Raw genomic sequence first — 14517 nt, 5'->3', positions numbered from 1 at the left:
GTGGTAGAAATTTGTAATTTGTTCAGGGTGTTGGGGATAAAAACACCAGGATGACAGTTTATAGCAGAGTTGAGATTCAAACCCAGGATCGACGGCTCAGAGGTAAGTGGGCGTACCTCTCGGCCATCCTGTCAGCCTGATAATAACAATGAAAAGTGATCATCATTTTTGAACTGACATCAATAAAGAAACTTCAAAATGAAAAAAGCAATAAAAAAGTTGGAACAAAACTAAATTGAACAAAACAAGAAAATAAATGAAGACAACTCAGATATCTGTATAATAAAGGTAAGTGTGCACGGCTCCATAACTTCAAAACCATGAAACCTATCAGCCTGAAATTTGGCATGCATGCAGAGGGAATGGGAAGGAAGTTGGACTTCCGGTTCTGCGTTTGGAGCGTTGGCAGGCCTCCTTCACGGCTCTCTGCTGTCGATCTCAAAGTTAAGTTTCCGTCATTATCTGTCCCATTTTAACTGTATATTTTATTACCTGCATGTTACTGTGTGTTCCTCGTTCAGTTTTGTTTCAAAAATCGTGCTATTTTGTGAGTTTTCGTCGAACTTGTCTTACCGAGTGCTTGAGGCCAACCCATCGTTCCCCTCGGTGTACGATCGTGTTTATTTGTATTTTCTCCCCATTACCTGCAATTTTTATCTTCCCCACTTTCCCAACGTCCCCCATCCCTCCCAACTAAACACTATTTCTTGTCTTAAATAAAAACAACAAAAAACTACCTTTCTCCTTGCACACTCACAAGTCTCAATTCTTCTTCTTCTCCTTCATCCTCCTCTTCTTCTTCTTCCTCCTACCGGCACACCATCTTTATTCTACTGAGCTGACCCATTCTCGCCATTACCTTCACGATTTCTTCCGATCTACAATCTTCCATTCCCGAATCTTACCTGTTCTTCAAAAATACATCAAAAAATAATAATCTTCCTTGTATCCTTTCGATCTCGACACCTCCTGTAACCACGTGTCTCTGTCTCTGTCTCTGTCTCTGTCTCTGTCTCTGTCTCTCATATCATCGACCCAGCAGCTTCACACTGCGTTTATCGTCCAAATTCACCACACACTTCCACTTCAACCTTCCCTTTTCCGAATGTTACACAGTCCTTATTTAAAATAAATAACTTCACTTTTGACTATACACCTCCCATAGCCAAGTGCTTCTCCCGTAAACACGTGATCCGTTTACACCCCCTCCATTTACCAATCCTATTTCACCATTCACCTCACGATTTTTTCCACAACACTTCCATGACCTAATCTGATGAAAACTTTCTCAAACAATAAAAATGATCATCCTAAAAAACGATCTCTTATAATGCTTCATCTTCCTCTTTCACACATGTGGTACTCTTTACTGTATCATAATGCATGACTCTTCTGCTATTTAAACAGACTGCTCTCAATTCGACCTTTCCTTCATACTTTGCCGAAAAAAATCCAACTGTTACAGCGTTTCTTCTCTCCATTCTCTGAGTTCGCATTTATTGCATCCATCAAGAGATGTGTTTAATCGCATCTCTGAGCTAAAACTTTTTAAAACCGCAGTTTGCTATGAATGTTCGCTTTCCATCAACCATTCTTTTTTTCCAATTTCAGTGCCAACTCACCCCTCTCTCTCAAAGCAACCATCCCACTCTTCTCCCTCCAAACCTCCGTCTCACCTCTCAAAAACTCCCCACTCACCTTTCTCCAACCATTCAGCCCCCCTCATCCACAAAGCTCCCTCCTTCCACTGCCCTCTCACCTCCATCTCTTCACTCCACCTCCTCAAATGCCTTCTTCCCCTCACTCTTGTCCACCCTCTCCCCCAGCACCACAGAGCCTTTTCGCCTCCTCATTCGGCCCCCTCCCCAACCTATTCTGCAATCCCCCCCCCCCTTTCTACAACCTTCCTTACCTCCCCCCTCATCCCTCGTCCTCCCCTCCCCCTCCCACCCCCTGCACCCAAAGCCTCCTCCCCTCCCTCTTCATTAACAGTGTGGACCTCAAATATCCGGGGCCTTCGCTCAAACTTTTCAGATCTTTACATACAGGTTGCCACCGACAAACCAGACATAATCTGCCTCACAGAAACTTTCCTCCCCCAAGTATCTCTCCCTGGTTACTCCCTCCTCCGGTATGACAGACCTGAGCCTCGTCCTGGTGGAGGAGTTGCTCTTTTCAAAGACTCTATACCTCACTCTCCATGCACTGCCCTCACTCCCCCACACCCCCAGGAATACCTCTGGCTACGGCTTCCCCTCCACTCCCACCTCATGTTTATATGTAGACTGTACCGTCCACCGAACAGTGATGACTCCATCTACACCTCACTATCCAAAAACATGGACCAACTTCTATCTTCTCATCCAAACTCTCTCTTCCTCATATGTGGCGACTTAAATTGTCATCATGCCAGTTGGCTGGGTGTGGGTACCTCTCTCACCTGTCATGGCACTTCAGCAAAAGCTTTATGCGACTCATTGGTTCTAACTCAATCGGTCAACTTCCCGACCCGGATCTCAACCAATGGTACTCCATCTCTTCTAGATCTGATTTTGACAAATTTCCCTGACTATCTGCTGCTCTTCCTCCGCTCCAATCGGTTCTTCTGACCATGTCCTTGTCAAAGTGGACATCTCTCTGGCTATTATCAGAGAACCACCTCACCGCCATCGAGTCTGGCATTTCAGTCAAGCTGACTGGCAGGATCTCCAAGCAGCCATCAAACTTCTAGCCTGGTCTCCCATCACTAGTTTCTCCAACATCAACTCATCTTGGGAATTCTTTCAAAGAAACTTGCTCTCCCTCATGCACAGATTTATCCCCTCTCGTCTTCAGTTGTCCTTCCCTTCCTCCCGCCATGGTTCACTGAAGCTTGTGGCGAGGCAGTTGTCCTGAAACAACTTGCCTTTGCCTCATGGAAAGCAAACCCAACTGAGGGTAATCCCAGTTCCTTCCATAAAGCTCGGAACAAGTGTGTATCTACCCTCAGGAGAGCCAGAAAACAACATCTTTCGAAGCTCAAGTCTGAACTTTCAAACCTCTCTCCCTCCTCAAAATCCTGGTGGCATCCAATAAAATCTGTTTCTGGTGTATGTTCCCCCTCCCTTACCTCAAATGGCCACACTGCTGATACCGCACGTGAAAAAGCTGAATGCCTAAACTCTGTGTTTGTAGCTAAATCTTGTGTCCAAAACCCATCACTTTCTCTACCCACCTTACCCAGTTGCACCCAACTGTCCCTGCACTCTGTGTCCTTTAATTCTGACAAGATGGAGAGCTTGCTGTCAAACCTCGACTCAGATTCTGCAACCGGTCCAGACGGCATCAGCCCACGTATCCGAAAAACCTGCTCTTCTGCTCTTCCTCACCCTCTCTCTGTTCTATTCACCCTCTCATTTGCTCAAGGTCATCTGCCATCTGCTTGGAAATCAGCAAACATTACTGCCCTGCATAAAAAGGTGCAAAAACAGATCCCTGCAACGACAGACCAATCAGCCTTCTCCCAATCAACAGCAAAGGTTATGGAATCCATCAACGCTTCAGACATGAAATCCTTCCTCTTCTCCAATGGCTTGATTTCCAATCATCAATTTGGTTTCAGACCAGGTCACTCTACCCTGGATATGTTGCTTCTGCTCTAACAAACAATGGATGGAGGTCCTCAATGCCAGACAGGAAATACGAGCGGTATCCCTGGACATATCACGTGCTTTTGACACGGTCTGGCACCCTGCCCTGCTCACCAAACTCTCTTCCTATGGTATCCAAGGCCATCTCCACTCATGGCTCGCAGACTTCCTCTCCTGTCGGTCGACGTGTGGCCCTAAATGGAATTCTTTCATCCCATCTTCCTGTCCAGGCTAGAGTTCCTCAAGGTCGCATTCTGGACCTGTTCTTTTCTGGTTTTCATCAATGATCTCTCCGACTCTCTGGAAATCCTCTATATCTTTTTGCTGATGACTTCACCCTCTGGCGTACCATCGGTCATCCCTCAGACCGGCAAGCAGCAGCTTCCTCGCTCACTGCAGATCTGAATAAAATCACAAACTGGTCCAACACCTGGAACATGTCTTTCAATCCGGACAAATCTCACACTCTCACTATGTCTCTCCGAAAGGACCGTTTCGAACCTCCCCCTCCCCCATCCACTTTCTCAACATTCCTCTGGAAGAAGTTCTTTCTTTCAAGCTTCTGGGTCTCACTATCTGCCATGACCTTTCCTGGGAAAGCCACATTTCAAACCTCGCCTCCAAAGACAGTCGCCGACTTGGAATCCTCCGTCGTGCAAAGTCCTTCCTCGGCCCACCTGAGCTCCTGACCACTTACAAAGCTTTCGTCCGCAGCCTGATGGAGTACTGCTCTCCCCTCTGGGCTGGTGCTCCTGCCTCCCACCTTTCTCAGCTTCACGCTGTAGAAACCAAGGCATTTCGGATCATTGGCATCTCCCGCAATGAGGCTGAGTCTTTGGGCCTCTCACTCAATCACCGCAGGCTGGTCGGTGGTCTTTGTCTTCTACAGTCTCCTCTCCAGCCTCACCCCCCCCCCTGCTCTCTGCGATTTGTCCCCCCCACATTTCCGCAGGGCACTCAAGGTCCGCCAACAACGCCCTTCTGGTAAAACTACCAAAATCACGAATCACTGTTCACCTTCACCCTTTCATTCCTCTTATTTCCTGCCTTTGGAATAAACTCCCTCACTCTATTCAATCCCATTCTTCCCTCAAGGCCTTCAAAACAGCTGTTCACCACCATCTCTTATCATCCCCCATCCAAATCCTCGATATTTTCTATTTTCTAATCCACCCAAGCCCACCTCCTTCAAATTCCCTGCTTTCCTTCCTGAGAGTCCCTGTAATGTCCGTCTTGTATTCCCCATGTTCCCCACCCCATCCCTCCTACTTCCACAGATCTCCTCATGTCTCTGTTCCCCACTGTTTTGTATTTCCCACTCCAGCCCCTCTTGACTCATGCCCACTCCCCCCCCCACACCCCTTGCTATGCCTTGTGTGTTAGCTCTCACACGAGGCTTGACAAGGCGTACAAAAAAACAAACAAACAAACAAACAAACAAAAAAAGTGCATGAATGAAAATTGGGTGTTTGGGTTCATTAAAACACCTCTTTTAAAGATAATTAATGGCCTTATTTAAGTATCCATAATCAAGGCCTCATCGGTGGTCACTTCACTCACTGTCCATCGCTGGGGTCTTAATTCGCCATTTTTTTTGGCCTGCTCAACAATGCCTTGACTTGGGACAGGCCGCAATGGTTTCTTAACGATAGCTTCCCTCCCCCACCCCCCCCCCCACCCCACTTTCCTCACTCATATCATTGAATGCTTGATCTCATATTATAGCATTGAAATTTTTATTTTTATCTTTTATGTGTTCATTTGTCCAACTCGGACATTGTTTGACATTCTGGGCATCTCTGAGAGGTGCTTAATATGACCAATCAGCGATCGCTAATCGCTAGCCAAAGCCAGCCATTCCTTATCAACCATTTTGTTGGAGTGCTTGCTCGAGTGCTCAAGCCACTTGGCAAGTGCTCTGCATGTTGCTTGGATGTTAGTTATGCAGCCATGGCGATACGCAGCAATCGATCGATCACCTGCCTGTGTTGTATACCATGCGGTGCCAAGCCTCCCATTCCTCATCAACGGATGGATGGCGGGAAAGGATGAATGGAGGGAATGATTGGATGGACAAAACCGGTGTTTGTAAGCCATGGTGAGACAATAAACGACGGTGTAAATGACTTTCGTCACTCAGGATTCGTCACTCCTTGGGTGTCATTTCCCTGATCTCTGTGTATGCTCCGAATGAGGCGAGTGATCTCACCATGAAGGATGCATTTGACGCCACGCTCGAGTCTGTGGTTCATCAATGCCCCAGGTGAGATAATCTAGTCTTGGGGGATTTCAATGCATTGACTGGAACTGATAGGGATGCTCTGGCGCATGCTCCCATACGTGACCTGAAAGGGATGGTAACGAGACAAGTGTTGGTCCCCATGGGTCTGGAAATGTGAACCAGAATAGCACCAAGTTCCTTGACTTTGCAAGAAGTTATGGACCTAGAGTGGATAGTTCATAGTTTCAGCACCCACAGGCTCATCACTGGACTTAGTATTCCAACACTGGTGGTGTGGCAAAGGAGATTGACCATGTGCTCGTTCATTGTCGCTGGATGATGATGATCCAGAACTGCAGGGTCTACCGGAGTGCTCAGTTCCTCAATACCGACCACAGGCTTGTTGTAGCAACTCTGAAGTTGCAGATTAAATCCAGGAGAATAGTACCATCCCAGTTTAGGCTGGATGTTGGCAAGCTCAAGGATGAGAGGGTAGCTGAGGAGTTTGCGAACAGGCTGAGTGGGGATTTGTGGGGTCTGGGTGCTTTGGGGAATCCTGAAAAGTTGTGGATTGCCTTCACGACCACCATCCTTGATGTTGCCGGTGGATGTCTTGGAACTCACCGTGGGGGCGAAGAATAATTTTGTCTCTCAAGGGACGCTGGAGACCATTGATCAGTCGCAGGGCAAGGATTAATGGCAGAGCTGAGCTGTTCATGAGGTTGAGGCATAAAACTGTATGTGCACTGAGGGTGGACAAGGAGGCCTATGTGTGAGGAATCTGTGAGGGGGTCGAGCATCACCTATGGCAAAGTGATTCTCATCCTGCTTACAGGGGAATTTGTGCATTGCGTTCCTCCAAGCCCATCCCTTGGTGTACTGCAGTTAGATTGGAGGGTCACGGGCTCCTGACAGAGGACTCCGAAGTGAAATTCTGCTGGGCCGGATACTTTGAGCGGCTGTATCAGGCTGATCCACCAGCTGTTGAGTTGGATGTCATGGGTGTTACTATCTCTATAGTTAACCCTCCAATCAACTGTGTTCCACCTTCGTTTGTGGAAACACAGGCTGCAGTGAACCGCTTGAAATGGGGTAAAGATCCTGGGATCGGTGGCATCCATGCTGAACTTCTCAAGGCTGGTGGAAATGCTGTACTCGTGTCATTGCCTGCAGTTTTGTGCTCTGCTTGGAACACAGGCATCATCCCAACTGACTGGAAGAGGGGCCTTGTTGTCCCTCTCTGGAAAGGGAAGGGTGATCGCCAGGACTGCAACAACTACCAAGGGGTGACGCTGCTCTCAGTGCCGGGCAAGGTCTTTGCTCAGATAATTATTGATAGGGTTCGCCACCATCTGCTTGAGCAGTCAGGCTTTACACCAAAGAGGTCAACGATTGACCGTATCCTTGCTCTTCAGGTCCTTACCGAACGTAGACGAGAGTTTCGGCAGGGGCTGCTTGCAGCCTATGTTGATCTCTGCAAATGTCCTTTCACACCATGGCATTCTCATTACAAGATAAATATATACTAAATAGTGTTTACAACAATAATAATGGTGGTGTCATTTGGCAATAATAAAAATGAGCATATAATCTCCAACCTGGGCCAAGCACATCTGTGCTTGGTGAAAAGGCAAGCTAATGGTCAAGCAGCACAGCAGGCAGGTATACAACAAGGCCCTGAAGGCAAATGAAAATTTGGTCCAATGGACCAACCAACCCATTAATACACAAAGAAAAAAAAAAAAAGGAACTACAGCAGCAGCAGCAGCAACAACCTGATAGCTGAGGTCACTCCAAATGCAACTTTGAGCTGTCTTTTCTAGTGTAATTCCTAACTCGTTTATAAACTATCGCCCTTCCATTTCACAGGCAGAGTGTCGAATCAAGGAGTGCGCAGTCATTCAAACAGGATGATTATCTGGGTACTCGCTTGCCAGCATTGGTTGCAGGAAAAATTGAAAAATCCCTTGATGTCTTTTGCAAGAGTTGGCTTTTATTACCAGCACCCTGGCCAAACTCCAAATTCCTGCCCTAAACAGAAACAGCAGTGGGGGCCAGTCACTCTCAAGTGGTTCAAATCCAGCAACCTATCAGGATGTGGTACTCATGTGTATACGACAGTCCTGCTGTCCTTCAAAGAAGTTAACCAGTCCAACTGGCCTGGAAATGAGGCATCAGCCCCACACACGTATACAAAAACAAACAAACAAACAAACAAAAAAAAACACAAGGGCATCTTGACTACAAGAGACATGTGGTTAAGCCATATAAAATGGTGGCCGTTAGCACTTTTTTTTGACCATCAGGACTGACTACACTTTGCCACCAATGCTGACGTTTCTGACACCCTCTTATCCCATATGGTCATCTGCAGCAGCATATTGGCTGTAATCATTTTGCAAGCACTGCTCTTATGGTGCATGAAGCACTCGCAGAATATTTGAAGCAGAGCTTCAAAGTTTCTGACAACTCCTTTCGATCACTCTGGACTGAAGGTAAAAATTACAAAACCTGACCATGGTGAACCCTTGCGAGTAAAAGATGAGTGTGAAGCCTGCTCCAGGAATGAAGTAGCATTCCAGGTTTCCTTGTGTCTGGTAGACACAAGGGGCAACACCAAACAGTGAAAACAAACAGTGAAAGTGACTGTCGACAGACTGGTTGAAGCAAATGTAGACCGTGATTGTTTGAATTGCGATCAACTTTTGTGGTCATAAATAGAGCAGTTTGCTTGCAGAAGAAGTTGGAAAAGACCATAGTGGGATATCTACATATTACATACACGGAAAAGGAGGGAGATGGGTGGAGTTAGTTGAAGAAGTGGAAAAGGGTGGTGAATGCCAGGAGGGAGAGAAAAGAGGTTGGAAGATGGGAACAAGCAGAAATGTGGAAAAGGGCAGGAAAAAAACTACAAGGCATTTGAAGAGAGATCACAATGACTATGAGACAGACAACTTAACTATGAAGTGTAGTGTTCAGTGACAGCAAATGGATTTGAACCAATGATCATCTGGTGGTACCAACCCAAAGCAAATGGCGGATTCAAATTTGCATGAAGACTGCCAAATAAATGCAAGGGACGACGGAAAAGAAGAATGGGGTCAATGATGCATCATGGCATATTTTGATAATGTGTCGGATGTACAAAATAGAAATGTTCAAAACATAATTGACCAGAACATATGGAAAGAAGGGGAAATGCATTCATGTATAATTGTCAAGTGCTAATTAAGACAACATTCAAAACTTCACAGCAAGATGCGGAGGAGGAACGCAGGACGAAGCATTCTCTGGTGAACTTATCAGGAAGTTATGCCTTCACTTCTTGGAGGAAACATTGCAACAAGTGCATGGTTGCTCGATGTTGTAAGAAAGAAAATTTCTTAAATAAAAGCACTCAAGCACCACCACTAATTAAGTACTAACCTCGACCACAAGCCTTCGATTACGCTTTATAAATCAAATAAATAAATATTTTTTAACCTCTGGTGCAATGAAAACAAAACAAAACAAAAAACAACATGACTGTCCACACATGAGGTCCAGTTTCTGATCTTTGGCTGCTAATTACCAACTCCATTCACAGTCTGGATACTCAGGTGCACACGACGACAAATCATAAAAATTGGCCAAATGCTGTTCGGCTCCAGGCAAGATAAAAAGATGATCTAGCTCCTCAAAAGTACAAGATTCTGGTTTGAAAAGGTTTCAGTGGCCCACACCATCCGGGTGCTGGCTTTCGTAGCGATAGATGGTAACACTTCATGGACGAGCTACTTAAACTTCAAGACTATCAACACAATTTGATAGGAGAAACATTGTGTAACAACAGAGATTACAGTGAAGGCAGTGTAATGTACAGTGATACAGTGCAATCAAAGCAATGGGTCAGAGGTCAATATAATTCCCAATAAGCAACTCACGTTTGAGTCTGGAGAACGGTGCCACTTGTAGACGTGCCTAGGAAACTTGTGATGGACTAGTTTAACCAGTTTGGTGTTCCCATCTCAGCACTTGCTCATCTTACCATAACCCCAGGTTCAATCAATTACAGTGTGTTCTTGACTTCTCTATAATCTTTCAGGAAGAAGATATACAGTCTCTGAATGTCACTGACCTGCACGTGGTGCATAAAGATCCCTCGTGACCTTTGACTTTGTAGGTACAGTAATATGAAGTAAAAAAACATCAACTGACCCAAATTCTACCAGATCGACAGGAATACATTACCAATACTAGAAGTTCATAGAACACCTGATCCCACGCAGTCTTGAGAAAAACGGACATGGGAATGGCCCTTTCAACTCATAATTTGCATTTCTGATCACAATCCATTTTTCCTACGAGTCGCCATTTTGTCTGAACTTTGATATTCCACAATGCTGACAGCGCGAGCAGTACATTTGATTGGTCGAGATGGCGTAATATTTTGTGCAAGTACGTATTGCGAAACCGAGGGTTTTTGGAAGTGACAACAAGGCGATTTGTGTTAAACTGTACAGTGTTCAAGTATATAATTCAATCAAAATAATATAAAGGTTTTAAAAGCCGGAGAAAAAACAAACAAACTTTTTTCGGAAGTCTACCGCCGTTGATGCACCGTCTTTTACACCACCTTATTGAACACGTTATATTTGATATTTGTGCCTGCTGCTGATGTCCTTTATGACGCCCATAAAAACAGTAAGTTTTCTGTTTGGAATGATTTTCAATTTTGTTTGACCGCCAGACAGGCAGACTAAAACAACTACCTTACTCCTCTGTGCGGATGCACGCTATGGACAAGACAAGACGCTGTACAATTTGCCAGGTTCAGAGCCAAAGTACCGCTAAACTGCAGGTTTGTGTTCCGATTTGTGTATTACAGTGATCAAAATACAAAATTCAACTGAAATCAAGTCGTTCCTCGGTCGTAGACCGACGTCTGTAGACAGACAGACAGATTGAACCAATTGCTTAATCCCGCCATGTGCTTGGCACATGGGGTAATAATTTGCATTTTGAATGAAATAACAAATACGGCTTCTCTGCAATGGTCCAAGACTATTCTTCCCGCATCACTGATGACACCCTCATCACCTGCAATGATCACTTTATATCGTGGCAGCATATCAGAGACCCCTCCCACAATTTTATCTGACAAATTAATAAAATAGCAAAAATAATAATAATGAAGCGTACAATAATATTAACCCTTGCTGGGAGAGTACGATTAGATGCAACATAGATTTAAAAAAACACCAAAGGGAGGAGAAAGCACAAGTAATGTGACTTTCAAGTGACGCAAGAACAATCAGCACACAATTCGAAAAAGAAGCAGAAGTATGCACATTACCATTTGCTTGAAGAGGAAGACACGTGGCATTCTTGTCATCGTACTGAAGCAGAGATAAAAGTCAAAACAAAATAAATAAATTCAAAACAGAAGTGAAACCCTTTGGCAAAGCCATAATGCTAAGGCGGTAGGTATTCTCGGCCTCAACAGTCATTAGATTGGCATTCTTTCTTGCCTATACAGGTAGCTCCATTTCCCTTTGGTTGAAAACTCGTTTAATTGTGGTTGAAGATATAGTATAGTGGTATGCAGGCAAGCTACCGGCAAATTATGTATGGGCGATGTAAGCAATTTGTATCCTAACTCAACCACCAAATGGGATTAGACTGGAAGCCAGATCACCAAGACGCCCCGCCCTCTACTGTCATTTCACAATATTTAGTTCATGCATAAGGATGTATCACTATGGGGTTTGCGGATGCTGTTACGGATATATGGTGTGCAAGCACAGAGGTAATCAAAATAATGCAAATAGTATTTTGCCTTCGGTATTTTGACCTTCCCAAGCGGAATGGGAGTGTACCGTAGTCTCACTAGCTGTATGATCTGTCAAGAATCGGCAGGGGTTTATCATGGCGTGAGTGTTTTTGCCGGCATCGGCAGCACCTAATCATATCCATGAAGGATAAACTTAACTCTTTGGACATCGAACCATTTCACAATTACTTGACTACGCAGTGTCAATGAGGAAGCTTTCCAGCAACACAGCACAAGCCAACATGCCTTTCCAAGTTGATGGCACAGAGGTTCATCAATACCATTTAATACTATGCATTCATGAAAACAGGAGGTTGAACTCTGTACAGCATTTCCGGTGAAGTCTGAAGGTTATTCATTATCACACGGATGCATCGAACCAAAAAAAAATTAAATAAACAATCTTGGGAAGTTGTTTCAAGATGCTAAAATATATTTAAATTGTTTATTACAACATAATGTACATGGAGAGCAGCACACGATTACTCAACTACTACTACCACCTCTTCTTTAACGGCCGCAATTATTCCCACTTTCTTGTGGTGTTGACTGGGGAACGTTTTTGGCCTGCCTTTCATGAACTCGATGGCCAGGCCTGATGTTTTACTGAAGGCAAATTAATTTGGAAGTTGCTCAGGGTGCCAGCAATAACTCACCGACTCTTCAAGAAAGACACCATGGGATCTTCAACATCCAACCACAAACTCTGCCAGATGGGACATCCAGCTTAACATTAATCCAAGGAATGGCACACTTTATGATGCAACAATGAGCCGACAAAGCAGTACAGCAATGCAGGATCACCAATTATTTCCCGTAAAATTTCAGGCTCTATAAAAAATATATTTAAACAAGACTGCATGTCCTGAAGCTCACCTGGATCAGGAACAAGTCACTCAACCTTGATTTTTTATTTTATTGTATTTTTTAATGCTGAGAACAAACTTTGGTACATCGTGGGTGATGAAGGTTGTGGTAAAGTTTCATCAAAATTGTATGTGGAGTTTTGGAGAAGAGAGCAAATACCTATTTTGGGGGTCAACCCCACACTGTAGACCCCCTTAATGAGCGTAGATTCTGGTGCGATCACTAAACTTTGGTACATCATAAATGATGAAGGTTGTGGCCAAGTTTCATCAAAGTTGTGTGTTTGGTTCAAGCGATAATGACTGAAGTGTTTACGGACTCACTCACTCACTCATACGGACACTGCTCAATCGCATAAGCTCACCTGCCTAAAGTCCAAGTGAGCTAAAAATGAATGGAAGATGTTAACAGCTCTCCATGTATCCAGACCTCACATTTTGGATAAGGATTAATGGAAATGCCAAGAAAGGATTGGGCAAAATATTGGCAGATGTAGTTGAACATAAAGAAATGGAAGGTGCTGGGGATGAGTAGGAACAATGAAAATAGAGATTACATGATGCAAGGGGCAGTCTTGGAGTGTGTCACACAGGAGAAGGATCTAGGGGTGGTAATAGATATGGGAGAGGTAGGCAGACAGGACAATGCCAGCCATCTCCAGGTAAAGCTAACAGGGTTTTAGGTTGTATTCACAGGGGGGATCAATTATAAATCAAAACAGGTAGTGTTAATATTGTGAAGGAATTTCGTGAGGCCTCATCTGGAATATTGTGTGTAGTTTTGGTCACCACATTCGAGGACGGACATAATTCATAGAGCATTCAGCATACAGCAACACTATTGATTCCGGGGCTAGCTCGAATAAGATGTGAGGAACAGCTCAATGAGACGGGACTTTACACATTAGAAAGGAGATTACTCATACAAGGGTGGGGGGGTCTAATAGAGATGTTTAGAGAAATTAAGAGTATGGACAAAAAATAAAACTAAATTAAAAGCAGAAGAACTTTTCAGCTGAATGAACAGTGATCGTCCCAGGGACCAAAGTTTCAGCGTAAAAAAAAATAAAGAAAAAGAGATAGGATGGTAGTAAGGCAGGGGTTTCACTCAAGAGTGGTTACCCCACGTCTGCGGTAACAAGTGGAGTTAAGCAATTGGTTCACTTTGTTTGTCTACAAATGCAAGTTTATGATTGAGGAACTACTTGATTTGAATTGATGTTAATTTTGAACACGAACTTGTAGTTTAGCAGTACTTTGCCTCGGAATTTATCCCGATCACGCACGCACGTACAGGAGCGAGATTATTATTTTTTTTAATTGACTGACTGTCAAACAAAATTGAAAATCATTCTAAATGGGAAACCTACTACTTTTAGGGATATCATAAAGGACAAACAACAGATATTAATAAGTAATCTAATGTGGTAAATAAGGTGGTGTAAAAGATACTGCATCAATGGCAGTAAACTTCCGAAATTGTTTTTTTTTTTCTACAGCCTTTAAAATCTATTTTATTTCCATTTAAGTAGTATATACTTGAACACGGTGGAACACAAATCACATTGGCACTCAAAATCTTTTCGTTTCGCAGCACTTGGAAAAAAATTAGATATTACGGCATTTTACATCATCTCGACCAATCACATTTGCTGCTCGCAGACCCCACCCCATGTCCTATTTTCTCAAGAATGCACGGGGTAAGGTGTTCTATGAACTCTCCAATAAATGCATAAATGCAGTAAATACATATAAATTGGTTTTAAATATGCACCGAGAACATTGGGGATAGAGGGGTACATTAACATTGGCAGGATTGGTAGGTTAGAGTCGAGGAATGGATGGATTATGATGACTGTGAGAGGGTCTCATCAAAAAGTCAAGATGCTGTTGGTGAATATTCATTTCTCAGTCTACAACCCATTTCACAACACCCTCTGCCCCTGGTGAGGTCCCTGTGCTTGCACCACTATTCTTCACCTGATTCTG

At 44.1% G+C, this 14517-nt stretch overlaps 1 protein-coding gene across 9 annotated transcripts in view; it reads right to left on the bottom strand.

Annotated features, from left to right (window-relative positions):
* Positions 1-14517, bottom strand: part of LOC147017424 (nuclear receptor coactivator 2-like) — a 274823-nt gene that overhangs the window by 128625 nt on the left and 131681 nt on the right. For 2 of the 9 annotated variants that reach the window (XM_085847075.1, XM_085847080.1), the window contains one exon: positions 11186-11228. The exons of the other annotated variants lie outside the window; for them this stretch is intronic. The gene's annotated coding sequence lies outside the window, so the exon portion shown is untranslated. The remainder of the gene's footprint in view (positions 1-11185; positions 11229-14517) is intronic. 9 annotated transcript variants of the gene reach the window in all.

This window comes from Eptatretus burgeri, chromosome 11 (genome assembly GCF_056783735.1).
Source record: "Eptatretus burgeri isolate ZD-2024b chromosome 11, Ebu_testis_v1, whole genome shotgun sequence".
Taxonomy (NCBI): domain Eukaryota; kingdom Metazoa; phylum Chordata; class Myxini; order Myxiniformes; family Myxinidae; genus Eptatretus; species Eptatretus burgeri.
This window is presented reverse-complemented; position numbering and strand designations above follow the sequence as displayed.